Source organism: Lepidochelys kempii, chromosome 12 (genome assembly GCF_965140285.1).
Source record: "Lepidochelys kempii isolate rLepKem1 chromosome 12, rLepKem1.hap1, whole genome shotgun sequence".
Classification (NCBI taxonomy): domain Eukaryota; kingdom Metazoa; phylum Chordata; order Testudines; family Cheloniidae; genus Lepidochelys; species Lepidochelys kempii.
The window spans coordinates 40560181-40576798 of record NC_136391.1 but is presented as its reverse complement, the minus strand read 5'-3'; positions in this window follow the sequence as shown (position 1 = coordinate 40576798).

Below are 16618 nucleotides of genomic sequence, written 5' to 3'. Positions count from 1 at the left end.
GTTTTACTGAGGCTTTTGACACAGTCTCACATGATAGTCTCATAGTAAACTAGGGGTGAAATGGGCTAGGTGAAATGACTAGAAAGTGGGTGCCCAAGTGGTTCAAAGACTGTACTCAGGCAAGTTCTCAGTAGTTGCCTTCAAACTGCCTTCATCTAGGGTAAGGGCTGGTGTAAGGAGGACGGGATCAATTGTTCTCCATGTCCGCTGAAGGTAGGAGACATGATGGGCTCAGTCTGCCACCTGGGAGACTGAGGTGAGATATTAGGAAAAGCGTCCCAACGCCAGGGGAGTGAAGCACTGAAATGGGGACTGAGGGAGGCTGTGGAATCCCCATCGCTGGAGGGTTTTCAGAACAGGATGGACAGACCCCAGTCTAAGTTTACTTGGCCCTGCCTCGGTGCAGGGGCTGGAGTCGGTGACCTCTCGAGGTCCTTCCAGCCCGACACTTCCAGGATTCTGATTCTCAGAGCTGCCTCAGTGCATAGCAGCTCTGGACTCATTCCACCAGACACAGGCCAGAGCGACTCCTGCCATGCAGTGCTGGGCTTGGGGGTGCCAGGCCCACCCTGGCCAGAGGGCTCCACGCTCTGCTCCTTGCTGCCTGGATCACAGCCACACTCTCCCCGCACAGTGGGAAAGGCAACGGTCCAGAATGGCCCTGTCCCACTGGAACTCACGACCCCACATGTTCCAGCTGGGCCAGCACTGATCCCTCTGGCCATCTCACCTGGGGCTGGGCCATCCCCTCTCCCCCACAACCAGTACCAGCCCCCTCCAAACCAGTACCAACCTCCCATGCTCCAGCCCCCTCCCCATCATCCCCCTGCTCCTGGGCAGTTTCCAGGAAGAAATCCTGCCATGTCTACAGAAAAGTTACCTGGGAATTTTGCAGGAAACATGCCCATGAGGCCACGGCCCCATGCCTTCACGTCCTGGCACAGGCCACAGTAACAGGCCTGGGGGATTCGGGCTTTTCCAGCCAGCTCTGCCAGCAATCTACCAGTAAACCCTGCGCTGCAGCCCCCCTCCCATGTCTCAGGCATGTCCCACTGTACCACCAACCTGCCTGCCTGCGCTGCCCTCCCCTGCGGAGATGCACAGTGCTGGTCTCACACGTGTCTGGGAGCGGCAGAGCTGATTTAGGAAAGACGATGAAATTAGCCCATATTTGGAGCTATTAGAATGCAGATGTGGCTAAGGAACACGGGGACTGAGGGCGTCGCGGGAGCTAATCCCCAGCCTGCGTGGCAGAAATAGGGCACCCGCCTTTCAGTGTGTCCTGACGCACGCCAGGGAGAGCTCTGCCAGCCCGAGGGGTGACACTTGTTGGGATCGACCCCGACAGCTTCTGCGCTTGCTCTGTGTGATGAAGTGGGACTGTTCTCAATGTTTCCTCTGAATAGTGTGGGGGTGCCTCAGTTTCCCCTCGGCAGTTCTTAAGTATCTAGGTGGTGGAGTAAGGGTGTATGATTACTGCAGAGCCCTAGAGGGCAGGTGTGTGCAGGGGTCTGGACACAGAGAATGGCCGACACCCTGTTTCCTGGCAACTGATGGCCTGGGCCTTCCCCCCTGCAAGGTGAGAGCTAAAGGGCTGGAGAACAAAGGAATCCGGTGACCTCCTGGCCCGGGAAAGGGACAAAGCCCAGAGGAGGTGGGGCTGGAGGGAGTTAAAGTTTGGGGCTGGCTGGAGACATGGAGTGAAGGGCAGACGTGGTTGTCTGGCTCACGGCCACCCAAAATGGACCCAGCTGAGGGGTCCTGTTCTCTGCACCTGCAAGCTCTGTTTTAGACCATGTTCCTGTCGTCTAATAAACCTTCTGTTTTACTGGCTGGCTGAGAGTCACGTCTGACTGCGAAGTTGGGGGGCAGGACCCTCTGGCTTCCCCAGGACCCTGCCTGAGCGGACTCGCTGTGGGAAGTGCAGGGAGGGGCAGAGGCTGCTGAATGCTCCGAGGTCAGACCCAGGAAGGTGGAAGCTGTGTGAGCTGTGTGTCCTGCAGACAGGCTGCTCCCAGGAAGGTGACTGTCCCAAAGTCCTGACTGGCTTCATGGGGAGCAGTTCCAGAGCATCGCCCAGGGACTCCGTGACAACTGGTGGCAGAGGTGGGATCTACTGCACCCCATGAACGGCGCTTCCTACAGTAAGTGACTGGGGAACAGTAAAACGAAGGGGGATTGACGGGGACCAGGCGTGCTGAAGATTCAGAGAGAGACAGTTTCGGGGGGGTGGTTAAACCCTGGGAGTGTGTGACCAGAGAGAAGGACTTTTGCAGTAACAGGGTCCCCCGGGGGATTGCAGCGAGCTGTCCCGGGGCAGAGGAGTCTGCAGCTCGACCATGGCAAAGAGGTGGTGACCTCGAGAAGGGCTGGTGCACTAGGGGTTCTCCCTTGAAATCGTGGGGACCTGAGAGCACACAGGCCTGTGAGTCCACAACTTGGGAAGAGCAGAGTGATGGCCTGTCACCATCTCCTTAAGAAGGACTTTGTAACCCTGTGCAGAAAGAGAGGGAGAGTGGTCGCTTTGGATGAGCTATTAGCAGCAGGAGAGTGAGTTTGTGTGTGTGGTTTTTGGAGGGGGGTGGGGGGGTGAGAAAACCTGGATTTGTGCTGGAAATGGCCCAACTTGATGGTCACTGTAGATAAGCTATTACCAGCAGGACAGTGGGGTGGGAGGAGGTATTGTTTCATATTCTCTGTGTATATATAAAGTCTGCTGCAGTTTCCACGATATGCATCCGATGAAGTGAGCTGTAGCTCACGAAAGCTCATGCTCAAATAAATTGGTTAGTCTCTAAGGTGCCACAAGTACTCCTTTTCTTTTTGCGAATACAGACTAACACGGCTGTTACTCTGAAACCAGAAAGAGAGGGTTGAGCATTGGAAAGTTCACCAAGGCACAGTTAATCATGCAGCTGGAGGAGGATGACCGCTCGAAGGAACAGATTTGTGACCCAAATGGGGCTATAGCAGGATCTGGGAGCAGCTGGAGTGGTAGCCAGGCATCCCCAAGACTCCTGTCCGCGACCAGACGAGGGTCTTCACGATCGGGTTCCCCATCCGGGGATCGGAGACGGACGGGATTGGAGCTGAGTCCGAGAGAGCCAGAGGACTGTGAGAGACAGCGAGAGCCCGAGAAAGAGCTGCAGAAGCAGCAGCAGCATGAACTGGCGGAGGTGGATTGGAGAGGCCTAGGGGACCTCCCTGGGGTGAGTGGGGATAGACCCCGGGGGGCCAGTTCCGCAGGGAACCTCGAGACTAAATTGCTGCCCCTGGTTAAGGAGGGGGGGATGTGGATGCCACCTGTGACGATGTGACTCAGCAGGGAGGGGGGAGTGTTGACCTGGGAATGTGCCCTGGGGATGGGAGACCTGAGAGCCTGTCACCTGAGCCAGGAGGGGGAGGGGGAGGTAACACCTCTGCCCAGGAATGTGAACAGAGGCTGCAGCAGGGAACCTGCTGGGTGGGTTTAGTTTCAGTTTGGGGCTGGGTGGAGAAACACAGGGAACCCCAGGGCTGGGGTCTAAGCTCCCTGCTCCCCCAGAAGGACTTGACTGAGGGGTCCTGGTTGTACCCACAAGCTCTGTTTGGGACTGTTCCTGTTGTCCAATAAACCTTCTGTTTTACTGGCTGGCTGAGAGTCTCAGTGGATCCCAGGAAGAGGGGTGCAGGGCCTGGACTCCCCCACACTCCGTGACAACTGGTGGCAGCGGTGGGATGTACTGCACCCCGTGAACGGCGCTTCCTGCAGTAAGTGACTGGGGAGCAGTAAAACGAAGGGGAATTGACGGGGACCAGGCGTGCTGAAGATTCAGAGAGAGACGGTTTCGGGGGGCGGTTAACCCCTGGGAATGTGTGACCAGAGAGAAAGACTTTTGCAGTAACAGGGTCCCCCGAGGGATTGCAGCGAGCGGTCCCAGGGGCGGAGGAGTCTGCAGCTCGACCCTGGCAAAGAGTCGGTGACCTCAAGAAGGACGGGCACACGAGGGGCTTTTCCTGGAAACCGTGGGAAGCTGCCCGGCCTGCGAGGGGCCAGCAGGGAGATGTACGCTAAACGCCTGAAGAGCGACCTGGTGGAGCTGTGCAGGCAGAGGGGGCTGCGCATCGGGAGGTCCACCAAGGAACAGCTGATTGCCCAGCTGGAGGAGAGGGATCGCTTGGATGACCCGATCCCTGTCCCTGAGGGAAGCTGCCCGGGGGACGCAGCGTGGGCCCTGGGGCCTGACCGGGCTGGGAGGGGTCAGACTGCTGCTGAGGACATCCCGAGACCCTTCCTACCTATGTCCGGGGGAGGGGTTGGGGGAAGCCCAGCGAATACCGAGGGCACCCTGACCCCGGCACCCAGCAGGGGATCCTCCCGGCGGAGCTCCCCATCCCTGGAGCGGAGGCGGCTGGAATGGGAGAGGGAGATGAAAATGAGGGAGCTGGAGGATCATGAAAAACAACGTCAACATGAGCAGGAGGAGAAGGAGAAACAACGTCAACATGAGCGTCAGGAGAAGGAGAAACAACGTCAACATGAGCAGGAGGAGAAGGAGAGGGAGCGTCAGGAGAAGGAGAGGGAGCGTCAGGAGAAGGAGAGGGAGCGTCAGGAGAAGGAGAGGGAGCGTCAGGAGAAGGAGAAACAAAGACAGCATGAACTGGAGCTGGCCAGGCTGAGGAGCAGTGGGGCCCCGGCTGCGGCTGCGGTGAGTGCGGGGGGACCCAGGACGGCAAGGAACTTTGATAAGTGCTTCCTGGCCCAGCGGAAGGAGGGGGAGGACATAGATAGCTTCCTGACGGCCTTTGAGAATGCCTGTGAGCTGCACAGGGTTGACCCTGCAGACAGGCTCCAGTTTCTCACCCCCTTACTGGACCCCAAAGCCGTGGAGGTGTACAGCCGAATGACAGGGCCGGAGGCAGGGGACTATGAACTGTTCAAACAGGCCCTGCTCCGTGAGTTTGGGCTGACCCCCGAGATGTACCGGAGAAGGTTCCGGAGTCAGCGTAAAACGCCTGAGGTCACCTACCTACAACTGGCCAACCGGATGCAGGGGTATGCCCGCAAGTGGACAGCTGGGGCCCGAGCTAAAGAGGACCTGCTGGACCTAATCGTACTGGAGCAGCTGTATGAACAGTGCCCTTCCGACCTGAGGCTGTGGTTGGTGGACAAAAAGCTCGAGAACCCCCAGCACGCAGGGCAGCTGGCCGACGAGTTCGTGAACAGTCGGTCAGGGGGTAGCCGGGAGGAGCCCCAAAAGAACAGGCCCCCCCCGATGCAGAGAGAGAGTCACCAGGGGGCCTCCCAGCGGGGAAATAGGGAGAACCCCCTCCCAAGGGGAACGCCTGGCGTCGGGCCCCTCCGACCTGCTCGAGGGGACCAACGTGACCTGAGCTGCTATCACTGTGGCCAGAGAGGCCACGTACGGTCCCAGTGCCCCGGGCTCAGGGACAGACTGAGCAGACCCAACCTACCCAGGGTTAACTGGGTAGGGACCCAGCTGGACGAGGGGCAGACGGCCCAGGAAAGGGGGGCTGCCAGTTTACCACCTGCTCAGGAGGGAAGAGTACCCCAGGCCAGCTCCACCAGAGGGCTGGAGGCTCTGGACTCAGGGTGCTCAGTTTACAGGGTGGGCGCGGGGCTGTCCCTCCGGAGAGAGTGCCTTGTTCCCCTGGAGGTGGATGGGAGGAAGGTCAATGGATACTGGGATACGGGCGCGGAGGTGACGCTGGCCCGGCCCGAGGTGGTGGCCCCAGATCGGGTGGTGCCCAACACCTATCTGACCCTGACAGGGGTGGGCGGGACCCCATTTAAGGTGCCCGTGGCAAGGGTACACCTGAAATGGGGGGCCAAGGAGGGCCCCAAGGATGTGGGGGTACACCACCATTTGCCCACTGAAGTTTTGATGGGGGGAGACCTAGAGGACTGGCCAAGCAAGCCCCAGGCCGCCCTGGTTGTGACGCGTAGCCAGAGCCGGCGAGGGGCACTGCGCCCTGACCTCGGGGAGGGTATCACACCGGAGGCGCAGGACCCTACCCTGGTGGGGAGGGAGGGCCGAGGGGCACGGCTTAGAGAGGCGGAGGCCTCAGACCTGGCCAGCGAGAGGGAACCGGGCCCCGTCCCTGCCCCAGCTGCTGAGTTCCAGGCCGAGTTGAGGAAAGACCCCTCCTTGCGGAAGCTCAGGGACCTGGCCGACCTCAGGGTGGTACGGACCATGAGGAGAGGCTGCCAGGAGAGGTTCCTGTGGGAGAAGGGGTTCCTGTACCGAGAATGGGCTCCCACAAGGGAAGTAGAGTCCTGTGGGATCAGGAGGCAGCTGGTGGTCCCCCAGAAGTATCGCCGCAGGCTCCTGTACCTGGCCCATGACATCCCCCTCGCAGGGCACCAGGGAATCCGGCGCACCCGGCAGAGGTTGCTACAGAACTTTTACTGGCCCGGGGTCTTTACCACGGTCCGGCAGTATTGCCGATCCTGTGACCCCTGTCAGAGGGTGGGGAAGGCCCGGGACAAGGGGAAAGCGGCTTTGAGACCTTTGCCCATCATAGAGGAGCCTTTCCAGAAGGTGGCCATGGACATCGTGGGGCCTCTCAGCAAGACGACCCGGTCGGGGAAGAAATACATTCTGGTGGTGGTAGATTTTGCCACCCGCTACCCCGAGGCAGTGCCCTTAGCTTCCATTGAAGCAGACACCGTGGCCGATGCGCTCCTGACCATTTTCAGCCGAGTGGGGTTCCCCAAGGAAGTCTTGACAGACCAAGGCTCCAACTTCATGTCGGCCCTGCTCCGGTGCTTGTGGGAGAAATGTGGGGTCCGGCATGACTGGGCCTCAGCGTATCAACCCCAGTCCAACGGGCTGGTGGAGAGGTTTAACGGGACGCTAAAGATGATGCTGAGAACCTTTATGAACCAGCACCCGCAGGACTGGGACAAGTACTTACCTCACCTGCTGTTCGCGTACAGGGAGGTGCCCCAGGAGTCTACTGGATTTTCGCCTTTCGAACTGCTATATGGAAGGAGGGTGAGGGGCCCCCTGGACCTGATGAGAGACGAGTGGGAGGGGAAGGCCACTCCCGATGGAGAGTCAGTGGTGGAGTATGTCCTGATCTTCCGAGAGAGACTGGCTGAACTCATGGGCCTGGCCAGGGAGAATCTGGCCAGAGCCCAGAGGAAGCAGAAGGTCTGGTATGACCGCACGGCACGGGCCCGTGCCTACGCCACCGGGGATCAGGTGATGGTTCTCATCCCAGTGAGAAAGAACAAACTACAGGCCGCCTGGGAGGGCCCTTTCAAGGTCGTCAAGCAGCTCAATGAGGTAAACTATGTGGTGGAGCTGTCGAACCGGGCGCACCACCGCCGGGTGTACCATGTGAATATGATGAAGCCATATTATGCCAGGGGGAATGTGGTTTTGGCCGTGTGTGGACAGTGGGAAGAGCAGGGAGATGACCCTTTAGTAGATCTATTCCCTGGGACCAGAGCTGGTTTCCCCCTGGAAACAATTCCCCTCTCGGATCAGCTAACCCCTGCCCAGCAAGCTGAGGTCAGGGAGGTGCTGCATCCGTACCGACAGCTGTTTTCCAACCAGCCTGGACGCACTAATCTGACTGTCCACCGGGTGCAGACAGGGTCACACCCGCCGATAAGATGCTCCCCCTTCCGAGTCACAGGGAAAACTGCTCAGGACCTGGAAAGAGAGGTCCGGGACATGCTGGCTTTGGGGGTGATCCAGCCATCTGCCAGCCCTTGGGCCTCGCCGGTGGTGCTGGTCCCCAAAAAGGACGGGTCGGTCCGGTTCTGTGTGGACTATCGGAAGCTCAATGCCATCACTGTATCTGATGCCTACCCCATGCCCAGGCCTGATGAGCTCCTAGACAAGCTGGGAGGAGCTCGGTACCTCACCACCATGGACCTTACAAAGGGCTACTGGCAAGTGCCGCTGGATGCAGATGCCCGACTGAAATCGGCCTTTATCACCCCTCTGGGGCTCTATGAGTTCCTGACCCTGCCTTTCGGCCTCAAGGGAGCGCCGGCCACCTTCCAGCGCCTAGTGGACCAGCTCCTGAGGGGGATGGAGAGTTTTGCCGTGGCGTATATTGATGACATCTGTGTCTTTAGCCAGACCTGGGAGGACCACGTGTCCCAGGTTAGACAAGTGCTGGACCGACTCCAGGGGGCTGGGCTGACTGTAAAAGCGGAGAAGTGCAAGGTGGGGATGGCGGAAGTATCTTACCTGGGCCATCGGGTGGGGAGCGGCCGCCTAAAGCCGGAACCAGACAAGGTGGAGGTGATCAGAGACTGGCCCACTCCCCACACCAAAAAGCAGGTCCAAGCCTTTATTGGGATGGCAGGATACTACCGAAGATTTGTGCCCCACTTTAGCGCCATCGCCACCCCCATCACGGAGCTATGCAAGAAGGGGAAGCCAGACAAGGTGGTCTGGACCGAGCAGTGCCAGGAGGCTTTCCGGGCGCTGAAGGAGGCTCTGGTCAGTGGCCCAGTTCTGGCAAACCCAGACTTTGACAAGCCCTTTGTGGTGTTCACCGACGCCTCAGACACGGGACTGGGGGCGGTGTTAATGCAGGAGGATGAAAAGGGGGAGAGACACCCCATCGTGTACCTGAGCAAGAAGTTGCTACCCCGGGAGCAACACTACGCGGCCATCGAGAAGGAGTGCCTGGCCATGGTGTGGGCCCTCAAGAAACTAGAGCCCTATCTCTTCGGGCGACACTTCACTGTCTACACCGACCACTCTCCCCTGACCTGGCTGCACCAGATGAAAGGAGCCAACGCCAAGCTCCTGAGATGGAGCCTGCTCCTGCAGGATTACGACATGGACGTGGTCCACGTGAAGGGAAGTGCCAACCTGATAGCGGATGCGCTGTCCCGGAGAGGGGGCCCCGAACTTCCCCAGGTCACTGGTCAGCGTGACCCCGCTCAGTTCAGCCTCGAAGGGGGGAGAGATGTGACGATGTGACTCAGCAGGGAGGGGGGAGTGTTGACCTGGGAATGTGCCCTGGGGATGGGAGACCTGAGAGCCTGTCACCTGAGCCAGGAGGGGGAGGGGGAGGTAACACCTCTGCCCAGGAATGTGAACAGAGGCTGCAGCAGGGAACCTGCTGGGTGGGTTTAGTTTCAGTTTGGGGCTGGGTGGAGAAACACAGGGAACCCCAGGGCTGGGGTCTAAGCTCCCTGCTCCCCCAGAAGGACTTGACTGAGGGGTCCTGGTTGTACCCACAAGCTCTGTTTGGGACTGTTCCTGTTGTCCAATAAACCTTCTGTTTTACTGGCTGGCTGAGAGTCTCAGTGGATCCCAGGAAGAGGGGTGCAGGGCCTGGACTCCCCCACACTCCGTGACACCACCTCACTGCCTTTGAGCAGGCTGGCAATTTGAACCAGGGGGACCCTGCAGAAAAGCCCCGGTGTCTAGCTCCCTTGCTGGGTCCCAAGGCCATAGACTCCGTCAGCCAGATGGGTGGGGAGGTGGACAGGCTCCCACTTCTGACCCCAACCTATATGTCTGTGTGGAGTTTCCTGGGGTCAGGCCCCTCGGACCTCCAGTGGGAGCAGAAGGTGACGGTCAATGGGAAGACATTCCTGGGATGGCGAGATCCTGGGACAGAGAGAACTGGTGTCAGGCCCTGGGTGGTGCAGCCTCAGATGCTGAGGGGCTGTCTGAGCTGGGTGAGGGTCCCAGGGATGAAGCCCCTCGCCCTGCCTATGGCCCAGATCCTTGTGAAGACCCAGGTGGGGTGGGGCTGGCTGGCAGTTGGGGTTCTCCGGGACACCAGCTGCGAGACCCTGTTATGAGGTGACTGTGTCTCTTTGGGACAGGATCCAGGCCTTGCTCCTGTAATGGCCAAGGGTTTGAATTTGAATCCAGGGAACCAATTGGCGGCGAGGGAAATGGTCAGTGAAAATGCAGATGACCTGGCTGGCAGGGGGGAGGAGCGGCTAGGCTCAGGCTACCTGCCTGCCTGCAACCAGACCCCTGGGGCTGGGTGGGACAGAGAGATGCTCCCCGCCCCTTTGCACACCAGAGTGGGGACTCTGGCTGGCTCTGATGCAGTGAGGAAAGCAGCGGCCTGCCCCCACTGGGACAGCAAGGGCAGCTCTGAGCAGAGTGGGAGCTGAGACCCCAGCTGAGTGGGGGGAGACACAGGCAGGGCAGGGCAGGGTATCTGTTGGGAGCGGCAAGGTGCTTGGTAAGGAAAGTTTGGATGAGCCTAGGCAGCCTTGTGAGCTGATGGCTGTGTCTAGTCAGCAGGGCGGGAAGGCGAGGAGAGTGGCAGATGAGTGTCCCTGGACCTTACCTGTTAGCTGGGTGGAGAATTGGGACAGTGAAGGAAACGTGCCTGTGTCTGTCAGGGGTATTGACTTGCCTGTGGAGGGAGCTACCCTGATCTCCAAGCAGTTGTCTGTGATCAGCCCTGTGTGCTGGGACAAGGGGGATGAGATCCCAAGCTGTGTGTCTGGTCAAGGAGAAAGTGTGTCCGGCTCTTCTTTGTCTGTGGAGCAGACAGAAGGGGCCTTTCAGCCTGTGATGGTTGAGGGTCGGGCAGTTGTCTCAGAGCTGGTTCTGGATTCAACTAAACCCCAGGAAGGGAATGGTCCTAAGTTGTGTCTGCTCAGGAGAATGGCCCTGTAACTAGGTCGCATCCAATTAGTGTCTATGTACAACCCCAGAGCCCAGACAATTCTGGTGCTTGTATTTTGCCTGTTGCTAGTGTGTTGTTGGGAAAGGGTGGAGCAACTCTGTCTAATCAGGGTGAGATCCTAGCCAGGGCACAAGGAGAGCATGAAGGTGATGTGATTATGTTACCTACTGAGGGTGTGGAAACCTGTAGCAAGAAGGAAAAGATTCCTGAACTTGTGTGTGGCACAGGGAAGGAGAATGCGTCTGACCTTTTATCTAGGAAGTCTGTGAGTTTGCCTGAAAGGGGATTGTGTAGGAATCCGCCAGATGGGCCAGAAGTAATTCTGGATGTAAGGGAGACCCAGAAAGAGTCTGTTGTTGCTCAGGAAAGTGTTCCTTTAGAGCAAGCCCTAGGTGAAGAGGGTAAGAGCAGAATTTCTGTGAGGGGTGAATTGTTGCATAGAAAAGCCCCAGGGAAAGGAATCCTCATGGAGTCTTTGCAAACAGTTTACTGCAACTGAAGGGTGTGAAAGTGATTTAATCAAGAACGTTTCAGTTCCTAACAGCCAGAAATTTTCTGTTGTGAATGGATCCACTGACTTTCCTGTTGAAAGATCCAGTGTGGATAGCTCTGAGAAGGTCTCACATGAAGTGAGTGCTGTTAAGAAAGTTAAACAGTCCTATAACCAAGTGGCTGTGTTTGGCCAGCTTGTTGGGGAGAAGACCCAATCCCAGTTTGACCCCCTGGGGTTTTGGGGTGGCCAAAGGGCACGGGCCGCATAAACCTTCCCACATGCGGCCTGTGAGTGCTATCGACCACCCCCAACCTAAGGGAGGGCGTGAAACTGGAAGGGCCTGGTGTAACTCCTACCAAGGAATGGGAGAGAGGCTGGGGCATCCATGGTGGCTTCGAACTTCCCCAGGTCACTGGCTAAAGTGACCCTGCTCAGTTCGGTCTTGAAGGGGGGAGAGATGTGATGAAGTGGGACTGTTCTCAATGTTTCCTCTGAATAGTGTGGGGGTGCCTCAATTTCCCCTAGGCAGTTCTGTGACGAAGTGGGACTGTTCTTAATGTTTCCTCCGAATATTGTGGGGGTGCTCAGTTTCCCCTATGCAGTTCTTAAGTATCTAGGTGGTGGGATAAGGGTGTATGATCATTGCAGAGCCCTAGAGGGCAGGTGTGTGCAGGAGTCTGGACACAGAGAATGGCCGACACCCTGTTTCCTGGCAACTGGTGGCCTGGGCCCTTCCCCCCTGCAAGGTGAGAGTTAAAGGGTTGGAGAACAAAGGAATCCGGTGACCTCCTGGCCTGGGAAAGGGACAAAGCCCAGAGGAGGAGGGGCTGGAGGGAGTTTCAGTTTGGGGCTGGTTGGAGACATGGAGTGAAGTGCAGACGTGGTTGTCTGGCTCACGGCCCCCCAAAATGGACCCAGCTGAGGGGTCCTGTTCTCTGCACCTGCAAGCTCTGTGTTAGACCATGTTCCTGTCGTCTAATAAACCTTCTGTGTTACTGGCTGGCTGAGAGTCCCGTCTGACTGCGGAGTTTGGGGGCAGGACCCTCTGGCTTCCCCAGGACCCCGCCTGGGCGGACTCGCTGTGGGAAGCGCACGGAGGGGCAGAGGATGCTGAATGCTCAGAGGTCAGACCCAGGAAGGTGGAAGCCGTGTGAGCTGTGTGTCCTGTAGACAGGCTGCTCCCAGAGAGGAGACTTCCCCAGAGTCCTGCCTGGCTTCATGGGGAGCAGTTCCAGAGCATCGCCCAGGGACTCCGTGACACCCTGTTCCAGCAGCAGCTCAGCGGGGGCCACGAAGGGCAGGAACGAGAAGGGCACATGCAGGGATCCAAGCGACAGGGGCCACCCATCCCCATGCTCCAGCCACCAGCTGGGGTCGGGAAGCGACAGCACCTCACTGCACACGCTGCATGACACAGCTGTGATGTAACTCCTTCCTTTGAGCATCAGCCATTGGCTGCTGCTGACGGCAGGTTGGTCCCGGCCCCATGTGGCCCTCACGCCAGTCTGCATCTCACAACGCACAGACAGGCTGTGTCTACCCTGGCAAATCCCCCACGCTCTCCCACTCCTGGGGGCGCAACAGAGACACTCGCGCTGACAGGCCACGCGATGTCCTCTAACCCGGCTCTGATCAGGTCTAGGTCGCTGCAATGCCGGAGCGCTGTCTGCACTAGTCCCCCACGCTGCTGCTAACACCAGCAGAGCTGCATCAGCGCTCGCAACAACGGGGGAGCCCCGAGGGCGCTTCCTGCAGGCCAGGCCCCAGCTCAGGAGGCAGCTGGACAGGGCAGCCATACAGGAGCACAAAGGACCCTGGCCTGCTGATTGCTCCGTTAGTGCTCAGGAGCCAGGCTCTGGACCGTAGCACTGTCGTGCCTGTCCACCTGACTCCAGGCACAGGAGCAATGAATGCTCTCTGAGCACTCGCTCCTGGCCCAGGTGCCCGCCCAACGTCGGGGAGCCCCGCTGACGCTGGATGAGGTGCCGGGAAGCCGGAAATTCCATCATTCCCTTATTACATGTGATTGAAGGACATTGGCCAGGCTGCGTGATCCAAGGCGAAAACCGTGGCGCAGGGGCTAGCAGGCCCACGGTGCCTCTTGCCTGTCAGCCTGGCTGTGTTCGCACCAAACAGATCCTGCCACCAGCCTGACCTTGTAGCCGGCTCGTTACCCCGGGGCTGGTGGGATCCAGCAACGCCCACCCTGGCGAAGCCTGCCCTGCTGGAGCTCCTGAAGGGCCTGCCCCCAGCATACCCCATGGGGCGCTCACTGGGGGGGGTGGGGGAGGGCAGTCTGCGCCCTCCAGAATGGAGCAACTCCAGCAGAGGCTGAGGGCCTGGGAAATGCACCGCAGGGCACGGTGAGCACAGGACTGGGGCCCAGCCGTGAGGGCTGCGTGGTAGGGCAGGGGATGGTCCGGCAAGCGGGGCAGGGCCCCCGAAGGACCAGCTCCGAGGCACCCAGAGGACCCTCCGTTGCATTCTGGGAATGTGGGTGTGGCCCAAGAGAACCCCCTCCCCACACCTGCAGCCTGCCTCTGCACCAGTCTCCCCTTCTCTGAGCTGGCTGGGTCTGTGTTCATGCCAATGACAGACCAGAGCCAGGGCCCCGCGCACAGGGAGCCTCTGCCAAAGGGGAGACAGCAGCTGAAGGACCTGTGGCCGGAACTGGAGCCTAGCTGTGCCGGCACAGGGCCTGAGGAAGGGCCCTGCCAGGATGGCACTGGGCAAACAGAAGCCAGCTCCTATTCCTCTCCCCCCACCTGCCAGCCCCCCATCAGCCTGATGGCTGCCTGTGAGAATCCCTGCCAGGGGCAGGCAGGGCCCCCCTCTGTCCCCAGCTCAGCAGAGATCTCTCAGGCACAGCCTCTAATGGCCCAATTTCTGCGGATAAAATGATCTTTATCTGCCTTTAATTTGCCTTCCCCGCCTGGCTTCAGAGCACAAAGCTCAGGCTGCTAGTAAACCCTCCACTGGAAATGCAGAATCCCACCGGGAGCACGCTCAGCGCCTGGGAGTTGGAAACCGCCCTCGCCCAAGGGAGGCTGTGGGCATTCGGCATCAGCGAGCGGGGCTGGCCTGACAGCCCCTGCGATGCATGGCTCTGGTTTATGCCCAGAACAGTCTCCCAGCCATGGGACTGCAATGGAAAGGGGGGCTGAGTGGGGGGAAGAGGGAGGTCATGGACCATGGCTCAGCGAGGGGCCAGTGTGTGGGAGGGGTCGTTGCCAGTCCGCAGCACATGGGTCCAGGCCCCTTGACCCCTTGCACACGGGGTGCCAACAGGCATCGGCTGTTAGCAAGTGGGTTGGCTCCAGCTGAGTGCGCAGTGACTGAGGAGGGAAACTCCCTGCCCCATTCCCAGCCCCACCCGGGGCCTTTTCCTGCTTTCACTAGTAACAGAAACCCCAGGCCTGATGCCCCAGCACCTTTGCAGGGCCCCTCCCTGCTGGTGCACAAGCAGAGCAGGCCGGCGGGGAAGCGGGCACAGATGCAAGGCTGGGTGACACCTGGTCTATGCATTGCTGCCCCTGCCTGCTAGGGGGTCCCACCTCTCCCACCGCCCGGGGCTCTAGGCAATAAGCAGGAGTCCCTAGCAGGCAGGGGCAGCGGGGCCAGCAGTCTCTGACCGTGGGCGTCTCCCTGCAGTAGGTACTGCCAGGACCCTGCCTGAGCCAGCACTCACGCAGGGCTGGAGCAGGGAAGAGAGAACTAGGGGTGGGAGCTTTATAGCTGGAGAAGGGAGGTCTCCTGGCTAAAGCTGTGGACCGGGAGGAGGTTGGGGTGGGGTTTCAGGCCTCCTGGCTCTGCCCCTGGCTGACCTTGTGTCCCACTCCCGCTCGGTACAGGGGGGTTGTTACAGCAGGAAGCCAGAGGGACTGGTGCCAAGATGCTCCTGCAGCATCCCTGGCCCGCTCGAGAAGCTGCCGCCTGCCTGGGCCAGGCTGGTGTCTGGAGACGCTGGCATATGGCCCCACTTCCCAGGGGAGCCAGCCAGCAGGTTAATTAAAAGGAACAGCTGTAATCAGGCAAAGGGGACATGGCTGCTGCAGAAATGACCTTCCTCCCAGCGCCTGTCACAGCGCTTGGCACCTCGGCCTCATTGCCCAGGACTCGGGTCAGCTGCCTTACAGAAGGGGCCTTCTGTCAGCTCTGGAAGAGGCAGGTTCTTGTGCTCGGTCTCCAGTGCCTGCCTGGGTCCCCCCCAGCCCGCCACACGAGGGGGCAGGCTGCCCTGGCACCAACAGCTGGGAAGAAGTGACGAGTCCCAAACTAAATGAACCCTGTGAACCAGCAGGGTGATGTGGCTCAGCATAGCTGGGGACAGGCCACATAGTCCCTCCTCTGCCAGGCACCCCAAGCTCCACCCAAATCTCACCCTGGGCTCCCCCAGCAGCTGGGAGCTGGCAGGGTTTTCAGGGTAGTCAGGTCAGGGGGTCCCCCTTTGCTCTGGAATTCCCCACACCTGCACTCGCTGCAGCAGCTTGTTAGGGAAAGGGAGGTTGGCGCAGGAGCGGGAATGGCAGCTCCAGGGCTGGGCATACAGCTTTGCCAGCCCTGCTAGCCAGGCTGCTCTCTGGCATGTGGCCAAGTTTCCTCAGTTTCCTTCTCTGTGCAAGGGGGACACAGCCACGCTGACTCCCTGCTGCTGCTGGCCAGGTTGGTGCCAAGGACTAATAATTACTACCTAGTGCTGCTCATGCAAGGGGCATTCCCTGTCCCCGAGCAACAGCAGGGGACTGCAGAGGGGTTGGGCTGCCAGGCTGGAGGCACTGAGCTCCCTGTAAATTCCACTAGGGAAAGAGATCCAGAGCAGGCAGGGAGCTTGGTCTTTCAGTCCCTGAGCCTGGCACAATGGGGCAGCGCCGGAGAGGCTCACGCTGCCCAGTGCCGCGGATAGAGCACAGCACCAGGACTCCTGGGTTCCATTCCCAGCTCTGCCACTGAGTCACTGCATGACCTTGGGTAAGGCACTTAGGCCAATGTTTTCACTAGAAAGCTCAGATTTCAGGTGCCACCTCAAGATACCTGCCCAGCTCCTCTGAAAAGCAGGCCTGGGCCTCACACCAGGCACCTCCACACAGGCCCCACTGCCTCGGTACTTCCCACTGCCCAAGGTCCCTGGCTGGCGAGCGCCCACTGAGGGCAGTTAGCAAAGGCTCAAGCTGATGTGGGTTGGAGGAAGAATCTCTGAAGGAAAACGGGAAACGAGGCGCTCAGACGGGAAACGAGGCTTGCTTCTTCAGCCGTGAGAGTAATTAACCCCTGGAACAACTTACGCAGGGTCAGGGTGGATTCTCCGTCCCTAGCAATGTTTAAATCAAGATGGACGTTTTTCGAAGAGCTCTGTCGTAGGGAGTAGCGTGGGGCAGGTCTCTGGCCTGTGCTGACAAGGTGACCACAATGGTTCCTTCTGATCTTGGAATCTAGGAACGACTCGAGTTGAGGGTGGAACTGCTCAAAAATTCTGCAGCAGAAACACGTACT